A 17,769-nucleotide genomic window follows, 5' to 3' on the forward strand; every position below is an offset into this window, starting at 1 on the left:
GATCCTAACCTTGTTTCTGTTTGACTTTAGAATAAGTCACTAATGAAAAAACAGAGAAGGGAGGCAGGAAAAAAGGGAACCAGGGACAGGGTAGAAAGAGAGGGAGTGGAGATAGAAAAAAGAAGGAAGGAAGGAAGGAAGGAAGGAAGGAAGGAAGGAAGGAAGGAAGGAACGGAGGGAGGGACGGAGGGAAGAATAGAGGGATGGAGGAAGGAAGGGAGGGAGGGAGGGAGGGGAAGGGAAGAAAAGGAGGAAGAAAGAAAAACAAGAATCCAATTTGTTTTGGATGACAATTATATCACATTTTGCCCAGTCCCGAGGCAATCTGAAGGGCTATCAGGAGTGAGTGAGAGGCTAGGATGAGGTGTCATGAGATCATGGATTTTCCTAACCTAGAGAGTATCTTAGAAATCATACCATTTTACAGGGGATACTGATGCACAGAGAGGCGAAGTGCCTTGTTAGAGCTTGCACAGCAGCTGAAAAGAGGTTAACTTAAGCGTCTGCTGGGCCAGGTGAAAACCTAAGGAGCAGACACTGATATTGCAGAGTCGAGGTTTACTAACATTTAAAATCATCCCCCAATTTTTTAAAGTCATGCTTTTTCCATTCAACCAGATTCACTTTTGAACGTCTCGTGGAAAGAGTTTACAGAACGTCCTGCTTCGCCTCACATTTGCGGGTGCAACCCATCAAGCAGGGATAGGGTGCGGTCTGTATGCAAAAGGGACCTGCTGACAAATGCTGCTGACGATGCTGTGACGTTCCCCTGTGCTTAGCCCAGCAGCTCTGGGACAGACATGACAGTGAGCCAAGGGCCCAAAGCACAGCTGCCAGGGGGCTTTTCTCTCTTGCTGTGTCCCTTCTCACAGGATTCTTTACTTTGTTCAACTCTAGCAGCTTCTGGATGCTGAGGGAGCCCTGAACTGGGAACAGCCTGGAAATTATCTACAGGGCTCGTTTGGTGGATTTGTACTCACGCTTGCAAACGCATAGAGAGACAAACTCTTTTTACATACAAAATGCAAGGCTTTTCTTTTATCATCTTTTATAGCAGTTAAAATTTATTTTGAAGGCCAATCAAATCACCATGACTTTAAAAGCCCCTGTTACAAGGTATATGTAACACCCATCTGGCCTCCCCATCTGTCAAATGACCAGACCCTAAACTAACCCCTGAAGCATCCAATCCCCTTTTCTACAGATTAAGCATAACTGAGGAGACAGTGTCCCAATTTTTATTAAATAGTTAAAATATTTCTAAATAATAGGAGCACACTATAAATCTTGCAAATACCTCTTGGATCTTTGAGGGGACCAGCCGCAAAAAAAAACTGTTTAACATCACAGGAGTTGACATTTCTAAATGTTTGAATGGAAAAAAAGAAGTCAAACTTAACTACTTCAGAAGAATACTTCTCTACAAAGGGCAAAAGTTCCTGCTAAATATATACATACACACACACACACACACACACATATACATATATATGTGTATATATACACACACATATATATAGAAGAATTCAGGAGTCACACACAAAATTGAAATTCAAAAGAAAACAGCACGTACTAAATTATTTAGACACAAAACAAATGATTGTACAAAAATCACTGGACCTTAACTACTTCTATTTCTGTTCCTTACATCATTTTAAATAAGATCACACCTGTGCGAGATCACATACTTGCACTAGTTAGAAAAACACAAACTATTATTTAAAATATAGCTGAGACTTCCTCAGTAACCATCACTCACACAAGTCAGCTCAGTTTGGGAAGAAGGCATGAGGCCAATTTTTTGCTTAGGGGAAATGTAACTAACCATCAAATCCACTTGCCATTATTTCAGATTTCCATATTTCAGACCCTTAAACACACTTACTTTTTTCCAGAGAACAGAATTCTCCTCAAGCACAGCAGCCCTGGGACTGTTGGCTACCCAGAGGTACCACGGCCATTCTCCTTTTTCTTCATCTTGCCAGATGTTAAGCGCTCTTTATTGGTTTGTTAACTTTTCTCCTCCAAACCTCAAGCTCTGAAAATGCCTGTGCTCATGTACACTGCCATCTATTTTGAGTCTTCTCCCCCTTGCATCATTCCCCTCAACCAAATCTAATGAGAACATCCTCTGTCCTCACCAGTGAGACACTTTGATACTTCACAGCCTGTGGTTTCTCTCTGCTTTGAAACTTACTGCCTATTCAGAAAAATTGTATTTCCACTCCGGAAACTGCGGGATCCTCTGGCTCCATGGACTCAAGCTCAACGAGGGCACTTCGATTCCCCTTTGCAGATAGGAATGATTTGAAGTTCACTTTGGTCCACCTCAGCTCTGGCCATTGGTTCAAGTGGTTAAAGCCTCTTATATTCAAATTCTATTCTTACAGCAGCTCAATTATCCTACTTTCAATCCAGGAAGAAAAGTGTGGTTTATATTTAGGTTAGGGGAAACCCAGACCAAAAATCCGTATATCCTTTTCCACAGTGATAACGATCTTTAATTTCACTAAGCCATTGATCATTTGAAAGACACCATGCAAACATTATTAACAATATTAATTTCTAATACCATTTTTAAGATGAATTCATCTTGCATAGATAACAAGTACTAATTTGATAGGTTGCATTTGGAGACATATGAAAGATAAATGAACCCAGAGCTGAACTGATAATTTTTGCTTTTTAAAATTTCACATCTCCATAAAAAGTAGTGCATTCAAAAGCAAAAATGGGCTAAACATAGGCTCTTATTTTTCAATACCATCCCTCAGAATGAAAAAAGAGACATATACTTTATGTTTGCAAATATTCCTAATAGTTACCCCCACCCCTGGCAAAGTTTCTAAATAGGATGCAACTGAAAAACAAGAGAAACTTTCCTGTTTCTGCATTTCTTATTAGCAGGAGAGAGCCACAAAATAAACTATCTTAAATAAATTCTGGAAACACTGACACAAGCTTCTTTTATACAGAAATGCAAGGAAGATGATCTCTTTACATATATGCATTACTTCTACTTACATTTTTCTGGCAATGGCCAGAGATACAGAAGATAAATATATGCTCTAGCCATCCTGAGCACCACAGACAATGCACCCATGCTTCCAAATTTCAAACAAAGCCAATAATTTTTAACTTCTATAAAAGCATTCTAAAACGTCTCTTATTTCCTTGTATGAATCAGTTATAAAAGAGATCTGACAGAAACAGCAAGCTCTAAACAGATTACACTCTGTCTCACCAGCTTGATTCAACAAAGAGCGATGGAACAGAAAATCAAATGCAGCTTGCAAAGTCACATTCACACGGAGCTGTAGGGAGGAAGAGGGGGAGAGAAAAACCTGGTACTTACAGACTGCAAAGTAAAATGTCCCAGTTTCACTTTACATGTTACAGCAAATCAAACAGAGATTTCAGCTCTCAGCAAGTCCCTGCTTCCACTACACTGATCATCCACGCAGAACAGGCCCTTATGGATTGCTTAGGCAGCTGGGAGATAATGGGACCATATTCTCATCTGGGACTAGAGATGCTGAACTGCTCTCCGCTGTGCACTGCATGGCTCTCCGCCAGCATTAATCAAGGAGGACCCAGCTTCGTGGCTGTGTTCCCCAAAGGATCGACATAATTAGCGCATGAATCAAAGACGCACACTGGGAGAATCACACACATCTCTAACTGGCTCTGCTCACATCGAACCTGATTAGGAAATCAACTTGGTTCCCCGATCAAATGTGTTCAACCTTTCAAAGATATGCAGAGACTCGCACAGCTGTTTATAGGTTTCAAGGGGTGGGGGAGAGATTAAGGCTTCCTTCCCAATGGGCAATTTATGTAATTCCTCAACTATAGAATACAATTACACTGGTTGTTCGGTATATATGGTGGGTTTGCCTTGTGATTTGGTTTGTCTGTTAGGGCTACTTGCAGCTCCCAGGAAGCTTACAGGCTGCAGCATTTCCCCTCTGGATTATATGGGACACGTGTGCATATATTCTTTGCAGATCTAAACTTTGGGGAGACTGGTTAGACTCAAGATAGTCTCTCTGGGGGCATTTTATGTCTCCAAATATATGCTTCTAGAAGCATAGAGTCCTAGAAGTCCAGGGCATTCAAAGCAGAGGGTCTGGCATGGAACTCAGGACACCAAGTATTCAAAAAGGAACTGGTAATGTTGATTCCGCTTGTGTAACTGAAAGAACACTCTTCTTTACTCTGTCCGCATGGTGATACAGTCAGGAGTCGCAAACTAGTAGCCTGTGGACATGCTTGGTTCCGCAAGACAGAGATTTTAGAATTTGAATGTGAACATTTTTAAACAGAACATGTGTTCTGCACTTTACCAAACCTGTGCCAACTCCTGCTTTTGCTCATATATGCTACCTGCCAGCCCTTAAAGATATTTGCTTATGTAAATTTGACCTTAGTTAAGCAAGTGTGGGTTAGAGATGTAAAACTTTCCATTTCAGAGAAAGGAGACTCATCTCTTGTGTCACTCATCAAAGGCTGTGATTAAGGCACCCATGTGATAATTTAAAGTTCCAACACACACAAAAAGCTGCTTATAATTAATAGGCCTGTGTGATAAAGACAGGGCAGATGTTAGGAGGAGAGAAAACCTGAGTTCTTATGCTCATCTTGGTACAAAAATCAGATGACCTACAATATGACTGCACCTCTCTGAGCCTTGTTTTTCTTATCTGTACAATGGGGCCTTGGCCCAGATCTCTGAGGACTCTTGCAGATAAGACAGTCTACTATTGTTCTAAGAGCTAGAAAGTGGATCTCAGATAGAATAGTGTTTACACTTCATAGCAGCGACCTGAGGAACAGGAATGAAATAAAGGTATGCTTTTTTTTTTAAAACTGTCCTCAATTGGGAGGTCTCTGTTACCTTTGAGGGCCCCATGAGGAATTGGCTAATACGCAGCTGTTTTAGAGAACTAGAGGCAGTATGATCTATGTGAGTAAATTATAAATGTGTAAAAGGAAAAAAAAAGGCCGGCCAGAAAATGGTTTTGGCTATTTCTACACAAACTATTTCTGCCTGAGAGTAAAACATCTGGATGAAGAGCCAAAAGTCTGGTCAAAATGTTTTGTCTTCATGGTGTCAATCATCAGATACTTTGATTTGTGGGGAAAGAATCTTTTTATATTTAAATGGGATTATTCCATCTTACTTTCTTACACTCTTACTATCCAAAGTAAAGAAAGATAGGGTTTCTCTTCACATTGTCAGTCACGCCATCTTTTGTGGGAAAATATGTATCGTCAAGGTCAAGACAATCCAAACTGTCCTAGGGTTTTGATACTGGTCTCAGGGAATCACAGAAAAATGGATCCACACTTTTCTGATGTTTTACTGAATAACTAGAAAACTAACTCACCCAAAGGACACAAGATTTTGCAAAAGATGCATGCTACCAGATCTTTCTGTGTCCATTACCAACTCATTTCAAACTAGATACAAGGTCTCAAGTAGACTTACTATCAATAGTTAATAGTAACAATATACAAAGTGAGGGATGATGAAACAGTATAATTAAACTTAAAAAAATTCACCAAACTTTTGAGTAATTTTGTGTTGGTTCAATACGTTTGTTTTTGCAACTATTTTCAATCCAATTTCTTTAAAGTAACCCATTTTTAAAAAACTTCTTTCGGTATTCTTGCAAATTGGCGTAACGTAAAATGACTGGCACAAATTTCATGTTTGTTATTTTTACCTGGCTCATTATTATTGAGACTTTAGCACATCTACTTCACGCAGCTCATGTGAGGTGCTGACAAACAGGTTAATTAAATAGCAATTGTGCGTCTCAGTTATATTAGCAAACACATTGCTGAAGCAAATGAAAACAGGAGCAAATTAAAATACAAACTGTTTATTCAGTGGTACAGTCGAAATAAATAGTTTAATTGGTTTTAAGTTGTATTCAATCTCTCTTTGCCTGGTAATTACTTTGATTCATCATTGATTATGGTATGTGATAGATTCACTTTGACATCATGTGATTTGCACTTGTTTCTAATGGTAGGTGATAACCAACTAAAAATCTCTAACTTCCATCAATTCTTCATACATTACTCCCCTGAGACATACCATTTAAAATATGGTTTAAAATAAAAGCCTAAATCTGGGAAATGTCTTTTTTTTTTTTTATTTTAAGGTCAAAGTCAACATTAATGGCAAAATAAATATAGCAAAGAGAGGGAGAAAATGACCAAAATGATTAGTAACTGCAAACAAAAGAGACTGTCTTCATAAATACAGTAGGACCTGATATATTACCCCAGAATATATTTTAGAAGCCAAAAATATACAGTGATTGTTTTAGACTTTATGTGGAAACTCCAAGAAAGTGCATCTCTTTGGAACTGTCCACAATCTACATTTTTAACAACACTCTTGTCAAGGCTAATAAGGACCTGGGGAATGGGGCCCCTGAGGTCTTTTTCTGGCCACAACACAAGATTCAGCAAGTTAAATACAGTTCTGAGCTTCAGCAAATCTAGGGGAAAAATGAAAGTTATGACAGTAATTTCCCAACAGGTTGAGGCTTAATCAATATTTTTTAATGCTTTGGAATCTTCAGCAGTAAGTCGCTTGATGTGCATATAAGTGCTCATTGCTTCTTCTAGAAAGTATTCATACTTCCTATTCCTTGCCTCTCTCACTAAAAGTCAGAGCCAAAAGCTGAGACAAATGACATTTCTCCAGCTGAGAACAAAATTTCAAAGGAACGGACGGTTCAGAAATCACTGCCCAGGGCACCCACTGGAATGACAATCTAAGCAGCTCGACTGGACTTCCTTTTCTAACTGAAAGTGATGGAGCCCGTAAGAAATTAATCAAGAAACAAGCCGCAAGTATGGATCCACACGAGAAAGTGTGTAGCCATATTCATTTTCCAGGAAGTAATCAGACTGTTGTAACAGTAATCCACTGAGACCAAGGTCACAAAGTTAAAACAATCTGTAGAGAAAATAGCCCATTTTGAAAATTATGCCACAATGACATCAAATTGACCTATAAGCTAGATTAAAATGCAGTATGCCTCAATATTTATCTACCACTAACTGCTCAGAAGTTTGGAGCTATCGTTAGCAAAAAATGTCTGTTAATTTAAGGTGTGAACGCATGTGCCTATGTGTTTATGTGTGTGTGTGTACACACATGTGTGTGTGGAGAAAGATGAGGAAAGAGAGAGAGGAAGAGAGACAAACTATAGACAAATGGTTTTGCAAGTGGTATTGCTCATTTACTTTTAGGGGTAGAACTGATTTATCCTCATTACACTGGCCAAAGAACACATACTGATTTTCTTACCATTTGAGAACAAAAATTCTTTTCCTCAGAAGATTCTGATTTTTCTTCCAACAAAAGCGGGAAGTTTTAAAAGACTAGTTTTTGATTGTCACAACTCAGGGGAGGGGGGTAAGTGGCATCTGGTGGACAGAGATACTGCTAAACAACCTGCAATGCACCGGGCTTCCCCTCCCTCAAAATGATCTGTCCCACATCTGAGAAACCCTGACCCAAAGGAATCTTGATGGAGTCCTCATAGTTAGAATTCTTAAGAATTCAGAGCTAAGATGAAAAACTGACCAAGTTTAAATGGTGTTGCTCTAAATATAGCTGCAGTAGCAAATGGACTGTTTTGCCTTGAACGTTACTTTAGACTTTCCAGTATGCTTTCACAAAAATTACAATATTCAGTACAAGAAGCTAGTCCAAAAGCTGAGAAAATACTGTAATTCCAAGTCTATTAGTGCAAACAAACGTGGGCCTTAGAACAAATGGCTAGTGGCATGACGAAGTAAAAAAGTCAAGTCAGCACAAGCACCCAATATGGCCCTCGGCTCCCTCCTCCTGCTTCTCACAAAACCAAATAGAACTGAGAAAAATGAATCTCAACCCAGCTCTGTTACCCTCTCCCGCCCCCCCACCATGGAAACCAATGAACACAAGTCTATGGCAAGTGGACGGCCGTGTAATTCCACACATATTTTTTTCTTTCTATCTCTGCGATTCCCCCTAAACAGATGGGTATCCTTTTGTAAGTTTCCATTTCAGGAATGTGATTTCACTCCTGAAATAGATACACTTTTAATACAGAGTTGGGATTAAATATGCCTCAAATATGCTTCAATTCATGGACCTTCCTTAGGAACTCAGTTGTAAGACCTCTTTTGTTTACTCATTCAACAACAATGTATTAAGCACCTACTAAATTCATTGTCCATTTAAATTATGGGGGAGAGAAATCAAATCTCTCAGCATTTGCTTTCCTTACAAACTTCATGCATTTATATGGTATCCCCTACATCATCCCGTCTGGCTCAGAAAAAGTTTACTGCATTTCTCATCATCCACTAAGGTTATTATTATTTATAATCAGCTCTATCACTAATGACTCCAGCTCTAGTGCTGGGCTCTTCTGTCGGCTCCAGGGAGGGTAGGCGCTAGGGAGATGGCAGGCGCTTTTCATTTTATTCTTTGGCATCCCTTCCATCAACTGCAGAAAGCCTTGTTCTGGCATTTACATGAGGTGAGTCACAGCTCACCTTTGTTTCTTAAAGGGAAACTGTTTCCCCTTAGATCTGCTGCAGCTGGAACAAGATGAGAAAAAGGTACCCATAGGATGGAGACTGGCAGAAGCAGAGCAAAATCCAAAAAGTTCTGTACTTGGTAAGATTACCAATGTTACTTTAGGAAAAAAGTGAGTGTCTGATTAGAATGGGCTAAAACTATTCTTATATTTTATGGATCAAAGAAAAGGAGAATAAGATGCCTGCTTTCCTTCCTACCTGCTTTGAGAAAATGGGTTAAAGTTTTTTTTCCAAAATGGACTGATTCCCAGATACATAGGAGTAGACAATTTTAGAACACACGTAAATCAAAGATTAAGAGAGAGTTCGAGATTCTCTCTAGAAATTTTACAAGCTGTTTTCAGGGAAACTTCTTTTTAAATTCATACCCTTCTATCCTCTGTATCTATACGATGTAGAAACACTACTAGCAAATGACAAATGTAGGGAAAGCAACCTTTAATTCTAGGAATCTAAAGTTTATGTAATCTATATGATATAGCCACATAATCATATGTATCTTTAAAGTATACATCTGTTCTTATGCTAAGTGATTATTTGAGACTCTGCAATTTGAAAACAGTACGTAATTTTATGGGGTGGGGGATATTACAGATTTATTCCGAGCAGTGAACAGTACAGCAGGAGGATGACTTTTGTCCAGAGACACACTCTTTTTTCTGCCACGGCCCATCATTATTTTGAGAGTTTATTATGTGTCAGAAACCGCTATGCACTTTACATGGATTAATTGAATCTTCACCGTAACCCTATGAGTTAGGTGTTTTTACTATTCCTGTTTCATAGATGAAGACACTGAGAACCAGAGATATGAGTAAGTTGTCCAAGGGCTCATAGCTCATAAATGGCAGATTTGCGGGGTTTTTTTAAACTTTATTATGTAGAAATTTTATTTTTCACTGTTGACATTTTTTTTTCCTTTTCCAATCATGTTCATAACAGAAAATGCTCTTAACTGTGTTTGCCTACAGTAAACCAATGGTTCTAAAGTTTGAAATTTTAAAACAGGCTGATACAAAATAAAGCAAATGTATTAAACCTCAAAATTGGTGGGTAGGGTTGATCTAAAATAACATACAAAATGTAATAATTTTGGATAAGATTATAGAGCACTATTTTCAACTTGATCATCTGGACTTCCATCTGCCCCAATTTTTTTTTTTTTTTGAGCTATTTCAAACTTAGAGGAAAGTTGAAAGAATGGTACATTCAATAATACCCTTATATTTTTGACCTAGAACTAATGTAAACATTTTGATGACTGCTTTCTGTTTTTAGTCGCTCTTCTCTCTCCTTCCCTTCTTCCTTCTCTCTGTTATATTCATTTTTTCCTGAATCATTTGAAAGTAGCAGACGTCCTAACACTTTACCCTTAAGTCACTTTAAGAACTCACCAAATTTTTTTTTTTCAGCATTACTGAGGTATCATTGACACATAAAACTGTAAAATATTTAACGTGTATAATGCAATAGTTCACCAAACAATGTTTTTCCAAAGAACAATGACTTTCATCTATATAACCACAATGAGAGTAAGGGATCCAAGGAGCCTAACACTGATAAAAAACTATCACTTACTACATTCTCTCTGGTTAGGTGACACTGAGTTCTCGGTGTACTGTGTTGGGAGGTAGGTATTGTCAGTTTATCCTGTTACTGGTGGTATTAAGTTTGATCTCCAGATTTCTCTGTTATAAATGTAAAGGTATCATTTTACTTTTGTAACTAGTAAGTAATATTTGGAGAATACTTCTATACGTCATTTTCTCAAACAGCTTTCACCTGCTCATTTTGGCACACATTGATGAACCTTGACTTAATTTTCACAACCATGGTTACAAAATACCTGGATTCTTTGACCTCAATAATTTGTCAATTTATTTTCTTAAAGGATCCCAACCTTCTCACTCTACCCTCTCACACAACATCAAAGTGGTGCTAATGGATGCCATCAGGAAATTTCTGCAAGTTTTCTCAGAAACAGAGGCCAATGATAACTCATCAAGCTCTTCATGAAAATTTATTACCAGCTCCGGAACATATAAAGATGGGAAGAAAAATATAAAATTAACCATTGTTTTTGAGGGCAAGAGGGAAATTGTCCCAATAAATCTGGATATCACTCTTCTTAGTGATGTCTTAAGTTGAATAATGAGACATCCCCCTTCAAATCTATAAATGCTAAAAATACTACGCTTATCAGATTAGGGTCACTTTCAGCTTCTGCAGAATGCACTCTATATTTAGGAGCCAAAGAGTTCCTTTCAGACATTTTAAATTGTGCCATTTATTGATCTCTAAACCACTCTGTTTTGCTGTAGCATTTTTCACCTGAAAATGAATAAAAAATGAAAAGCCCGGTTGAAATCCGTTCTCCACAGTGATGTCAGCGTGCCCTTTCCAAAATAGAAATCTAAACATTATCCTCCTGTTTAAAATGCTTCAAAGGACCCTATCAACTACCTGGTCAAACCTAAACACAACCAATTCATACCTGGTCCCCACTCTAATGACCGCCTCCCTCAATGATCTGTGCTTTCTATTCCATTCATCAACTAGGATTTTTTTTCCTCTTCCTTCCTTAAAAACTTCATGCTACTTTTCCCCTCCATGAAAATATATTCTCTCTTTGTCTGTAATGCTACTCTACCCGAAACCCCTTCATCAGGAAGTACTTCTAGTCTTTTAGAGGTAGTTCTAACTATCAAAGTGCAAGGGTGAACACTCTGGAGTCAGACAGCCTGGTAGCCTAGATACTCTTATTAACTACGTGAGCTTGAACAAGTTACTTAACTTCTCTGCGCCTGACTTTCTATATAACGGTGATAATGATAGTAACTATCTTCATCACGTAACCAGCCATCTATTTATCCCTCTATCCAATACATTCATTAATCTAAAAAGAACTATTTCAGGATGAAGCATTTCTGAACCCATTCTTCCTCCTCCCCCACCCCCCAGGACAGTATCACTGTCGTCTTTGCGCTCACATGAGCCTCAGGCACACTGCTCTGTAATTATCTGGTGATACAACTATTTTGCCTACTAGAATACAACCTCCTCAAAAGAGCTATGACGTCCTGTTCAATTTTGTTAACCCAGCATTTAGCTCAGTGGTGTAGCTCTGTAAATGTTTAAAGAATTAATGATTTTTTAACATGCGTGGCAGTTACAAAGCCATGCAACAATATGGTTTTCATCAGGTTCTTATATCATTTGACAATTCAGTCATGGGTATTAAAATGACAGGAGTAATAATAATAACAGCATAGTCATTAAATTTTATGAAAGAGCTTTCACATCAGATTCGGACACCAGCATTCTATCTTGGTTGTTTAGTAGTCAAGTATACTCAGGTAAGTAAGTTGACTTTTCTGGGAAGTTCTTTTTTCATCTGCAAAATGAAGGAGAAGTTCTAGAAGCATGGTGGGCTAAAACACCTCCTTTAAGAGTCATAAAAATGCTGGTTAAAAGAATAAAAGAAATACACCAAAATTACACGTATGCACATGTGTATAGCAGAGCTTGAGAGGAAAAAAAAAAAAAATGCCAAGACAAAGTAGCAAGGTTAAGCTGACGACTGAGGGCCTATGAGCCCTGAGAGCTGGCTGGGATGTCAGGCCACACATCTCTAGGTGTCATTCACATAGGATATGATGTGAATACTTCCTGAAACTGTGCAAGAAAGCATCTCTGGGGGCTAGAGAATGAGCTGTAATACCTGCCAGGAACAGAAGAGGCATAAAACTGAAACTTTATTGCCAAAAATGCAATCAGTATTTACTAAGCACCTATCAAATTCCATGTATAAGTATTCACATGTATTTGTGATAACATATATAAAAATAAAAAATAAAAAATAGAAAAAAGATGGAAATATTCAGTGAACTGGTTACTTATTAGTACCTCACGATCTAAATAATTTTTCCTAACATTGACTTACTATATTCCAATGGGGCATTTAAAATTATTTTGTCTGTTTCTAATTCAAAGGACAAGTGGTTATTTGTGGGATAGAGAGAGGAAGAGAGAACAAGTAAATAAACAAGCGAGTAAGTAAAATGATTCATTCAACTCATCCTTATTATCTATTGGGTGCAAATCAGTGAGCTGGTTTTAGCCACATTCAGCCACACAAATGGACGGCAACAATTACAGAGTTATTATCCCTGGGGAGGGAGACAAACAGCAGATAAGCAATCAATAAGTAAATTAAATAATTAGAGATTCTTTCAAGAACTCTGCAAAAATTTTTAAAAAAAAGGAGTCCTAAGATAGAGAATAACAAATTTTAGCTCTTCGGTATTCATCAGAGTAGGAAATATCAGAAAAATATTAAAGAAGTAATCACTAAAAAGCAACATTAATAGAAAATATGTGAAATTTTTATATTCCACAGTGCTGGCCTAACTTTACCTGGGTCTTGTGAGAATAACCCCACTCCATCTTCCAAATCCCTTCTTACTAAAATGGCTTAGGTTTCTACCTGTGTACACTCACAGACAAAGGGCATTAAAGTGTTCACTGCATGTGTCAATGGCAGAATCACCGACAGCAGATATGAAATGTACCAAATTCTCGATTTTCCAAAGACAAGCTAATGAGCTAAGTCATTTGGAAAGTGAAATGTTAGGGGAATGCAAACTGCGGGGTATAGATTTCAGATGCTCTGAGGCCAGTTCACAGGGATCATGTGTGTCAAGCTAAGGATTTTACATGCGATTTAATCAGGGATGAGTGTTCATAGAAGTTTTTCTATAACTGGTGAGAAGAAAATGATGGCACGAAACAGTATCAGAGGAACACTATGAAATACATATGTAAGAAGAGGGAACACTCAGTACCCAGGAACAAGTTCCCATTTGGATGGGCAATGGCAGAGTAACACTCCTGGACTTTGCCCATGAGATTAGAAGGAGCAGAACATAAGTTTATCAGTTTCCTCCTCTATTCTTACTTTGGCAACCCCTACCTTCAGAAAAGGTGTTTTCTGTTCTGTCCTCTGACCACGCAGCACAGAGCCTGTCCCTTTGAGAAGGGGCCCAGGACACTAAAGCAGTCCAGGTGTGCATATAACTGGGTGAATAAATCTGTTTAATTCAGGGGTAAATTATTAGTACTCTACTTGTCCACAAATGTATGCCATGTTTTTAACTTTATCAGTAATAAAGGTTTATTTTTATTTCTATCAGTCTGACTGCTAAGTATGTTTCTCAATTAATTCTGAACTTTGTAAGTAAAGAAGAGAATTATTCTTAAGCCTCCTAAAGTCCCCAAACAGGGTTTCTCCTAGAATGTCTAATAACCCAAGAAAAATTAAATGAGCTGATTAAAAGCAACCAAGTATAATTTAACCAAAATTTCAGATGTCATCAAGAATAAATGGCTTTCTTACTGGTACAATTTTGTAGTGCCAATATATTTTCAGATGGCACGAAAAAGCTGAGTTTGTGTCTAAAGGAAAAAATTGATTAACTTTCCTTTGTTTCATACCTGCTACACAGAAAGTATAGTGTGGTAACAAATGGTATCTCCTAGGTAGAAAGTCGTTTGTATCTTTTTAAACCTAACTTCTCTGAGCAAAGCCAAGCACAAATCTCACTCCTACCGTCATGTGCATAGCAAGGGACCGCAGACCAAGTGACAGGATGTGCCCTGCAGCTGTGCACTGCGGACCACCATCTGCTCCCTTTCTGGGCCGTGTTCCAGTGGCTGAACTCTGGATCCAACTTGAAACCCTTCCTTTTAAATTACTTTTGAGGCTGAAGTTTCCTATGTTTTAGACCAGGGCTTTATAAAACTGTACTGTATACACCACTAAAATAAGTAAATGTCCTAAGGAATTTATTCATCCAACAAGCATATGATAAGCCATAGGATTAACTGGCTAGGGATTTAATACAAGTCTAGACTTAATACTTGCTTTTCGGGAATTTGAAGTCCAGTAGAGAAGTATAAAACCCATAGATACGCTTTTTAAAAGAGTATTTATGAAAGTCCAATGGGAATCTAGAAAAGGGAAAGATTATTTCCTACCTGACACTTTAAAAAATGCTTTGGGGAGGAAGTGGTGTTAGAAATGAGAACTTGAAGGACTGTCCATTTTAGCCATTCAGAGATGGTTACTAAATGATGATTATGATGTTGAAGGTAGGCTTGCAAATAATATTTTGTAACTGCTCTACAACAGAAAGGGCCTTTTTCTAGATAAATATCATCTTCCCATTTTGGACACTGTCTCTGACGTCTAGATTCTGCTGAGGATTTAAAGGACTTTCTCCCTAGGAAAAAAAAATTGTATCCACAATTACAGTTTTTCATAAAATATCAAGGAATTCACAGACTTTCAGTTAAGAAACCTTGCTTTAGATCAAGAGAATATTATTAATGGGAAGCATATTGCATATAAATAGTATTTTATACTTTTTCAAGAACTACCACGTTATCACAATATGAAGAAGTAACAGGGCTATTATCATTGCTTCTATTTTTCAAGTAAGAAAAGTAAAATATAGAGAAATCAAGCAACCCTTCCAGTATTATCAATTTCTTTGGGAGTTCCTGGGATTAGGACAGTGTTTATTAAAATGCCTCCCTAACCTATGGGAATTCCACTTCTCTTAGCATCATTCATTTGAAACTTTAGAGAAATTGATTCAACTACATGTGGGAGGAAAATAAAAATACTGGGTTGGCCAAAAAGTTCCTTCAGTTTTAAGGTAAAAATAAAAGACACATTTTTCATTTTCACCAAGAACTTTATTGAACAACATATTCACCCTTTTGTTCCACTACCTTGTGCCATTTTCCAGGCAACTTCATAATTCTATCTTCCCAAAACTTTTTATCTTTTTGAGGAAAGGACTGTTCCAGGTGCCTTTTACAGTCTTCCAGGGAACCAAAATCTTTTCCATTAAGAGAATTTTGTAAAGACCGAAATAGATGGAAACCCTAAGGTGCAATGTCTGGTGAATATGGCAGATGAATCAGAGCTTCCCAGCCAAGCTGTAACAGTTTTTGCCTGGTCACCAAAGAAACATGCGGTCTTGAGTTATCCTGATGGAAGATTACGCATTTTCTGTTGGCTAATTCCGGATGCTTTTCATCGAGTGCTGCTTTCAGTTGGTCTAACTGGGAGCAGTACTTGTTGGAATTAATCATTTGGTTTTCCGGGAGGAGCTCATAATAGAGGACTCCCTTCTAATCCCACCATATACACAACATCACCTTCTTCGGATGAAGACCAGCCTTTGGTGTGGTAGGGGTGGTTCATTTCACTTGCCGCATGATTTCTTCCATTCCACATTATTGTACAGTATCCACTTTTCATCATTCATCACAATTTGTTTTAAAAACGGAATATTTTTGCTACGTTTCAGTAGAGAATTGCGTGTGGAAATATGGCGAAGAGGGTTTTTTCACTTAACTTATATGGAACCCAAACATCAAAGCTATGAACATAACTGACCTGGTGCAAATGATTTTCAGTGCTTGATTTGGATATTTTCAGTATGTCGGCTGTCTCCCGCATGGTATAAAGTTGACTGTTCTCAATTAACGTCTCGATTTGATTGCTATCAATTTCAACTGGTCTACCAAACCGTTGAGCATCGTCCAGCGAGAAATCTCCAGCACGAAACTTCGCAAACCACTTTTGATACGTTCGATCAGTCACAGCACCTTCTCCATACACTGTGTAAATCTTTTTTTGTGTTTCAGTTGTGTTTTTACCTTTCTTGAAATAATAAAGTATAATATGCTGAAAATGTTGGTTTTTTTCTTCCATCTTCAGTATTAAAATGGCTACACAAAAGTTCACCAATTTCGATAAGTTTTTTAAAATGAACGCTGATATGACAGCTGTCACAATACAATCTAACAAAATTGCTTTGAATGAAGTTAAAGACAGCAAAGCGCTATTAGCGCCATCTTAGGGGAAAAAAATGAACGAACTTTTTGGTTAACCCAATAATAATAGTTCAGGTGAAAGAAACTCATTTCTCACTTGAAGGGAAAGAATCTTAATAAGCCATACAGGGCTGGTATTGCAGTCCCATAGTCTTCAATTAAGAACCGAGGCTGCTTCTATAATTTTCCTCCACTATTCTAGCTTGTTACATTAATCAAGATCACCACATGGTTCAAGGTAGCTACAAGAGCTCCAGCCATCAAGCCTGTTTTCCAGGCAGCAGAAAGAAGGAAGTGCAGTGGAGGACAAGAAATCTCAATTCCCAGCTAAAACATCTCCCCTCGAAAAGACCTCTTGGAAGTCCTCCCAAATATTCTGCTTGTATATAACTGGACAAAACTTAGTTACATGTAATAAAAATTACAACATTTTATCTGGGCACATTGCTGCTCTAAATAATACTGGTGTTCTGTTATTAAGTAACAAAGGAAGAATGGATATTGGTTGGCAACCAGCAGTCTCTTCCATAATCACTAACCAACACTAATTACTCAAGCCAACAATGAAACTCTAGTGGCAGAAATCACTGAATGAGGATTCTGAAGATGGGATTTCCTGTTGATGAGAAGATATCAACTAGATCCCTGTGTGGTCTGTGTAAAATGAGGGAGGCTAGAGACTAGAATGTCTCTCAGGCATCCTCCAGCTTTGAGGTTTCAGGACAGCAAAACTGTTACCTCATCACCTTACCTCCTAAAGAATGGTATTTTTTGACATGTAGACTATCCCCACATCTGGGAATAGTCTAGGTTAGATTCTATTAGAGTAACAGAATAAGATTATTAGAGTAGCCCCATTGAATCATTTTAGAGCAGATATTCTTTTCTTTTTTTTTTAAATAAGGGGAAAAAAGAAAGAAAAGAGAACAAGAAAGAAGTTCTTGTTCTTTTGGAAGTTGAATGTGGATGGCAACTTTATCATCTTGGTACCAATAGAAAGTAAAACACTCTGTAAATGATCTTGATATTTGGGGCAGGGGATGGAAATTCAACAACTAAAATGAAACATTCATGCTTACAATTTAAGAACTGTAAGATACTAACAGTAAAATATGCAGTTGTTTATAAGAACTACCATTTATGCAAGTAAAATATTCAATCAGTAAAAACAGTTCTCTTAATGCCTCTAGGGTAATCAATTTTTTTATGTTCATAGAATTAAATCTGTGTAACAATATAACCATC

At 37.8% G+C, this 17,769-nt stretch overlaps 1 protein-coding gene across 8 annotated transcripts in view; it reads right to left on the reverse strand.

Moving 5' to 3' along the window:
* Positions 1-17,769, reverse strand: part of CNTN4 (contactin 4) — a 950,427-nt gene that overhangs the window by 535,857 nt on the left and 396,801 nt on the right. For 2 of the 8 annotated variants that reach the window (XM_082345362.1, XM_082345359.1), the window contains exon 1: positions 3,356-14,172. The exons of 5 other annotated variants lie outside the window; for them this stretch is intronic. The gene's annotated coding sequence lies outside the window, so the exon portion shown is untranslated. Of the gene's footprint in view, positions 1-1,885; positions 2,182-3,355; positions 14,173-17,769 lie in introns of those variants that run through there. One more of the 8 variants, XM_082345355.1, reaches the window with a different exon arrangement.

Source organism: Balaenoptera borealis (assembly GCF_965194805.1).
Source record: "Balaenoptera borealis genome assembly, chromosome: 12".
In the NCBI taxonomy this organism is placed as follows: Eukaryota; Metazoa; Chordata; class Mammalia; order Artiodactyla; family Balaenopteridae; genus Balaenoptera; species Balaenoptera borealis.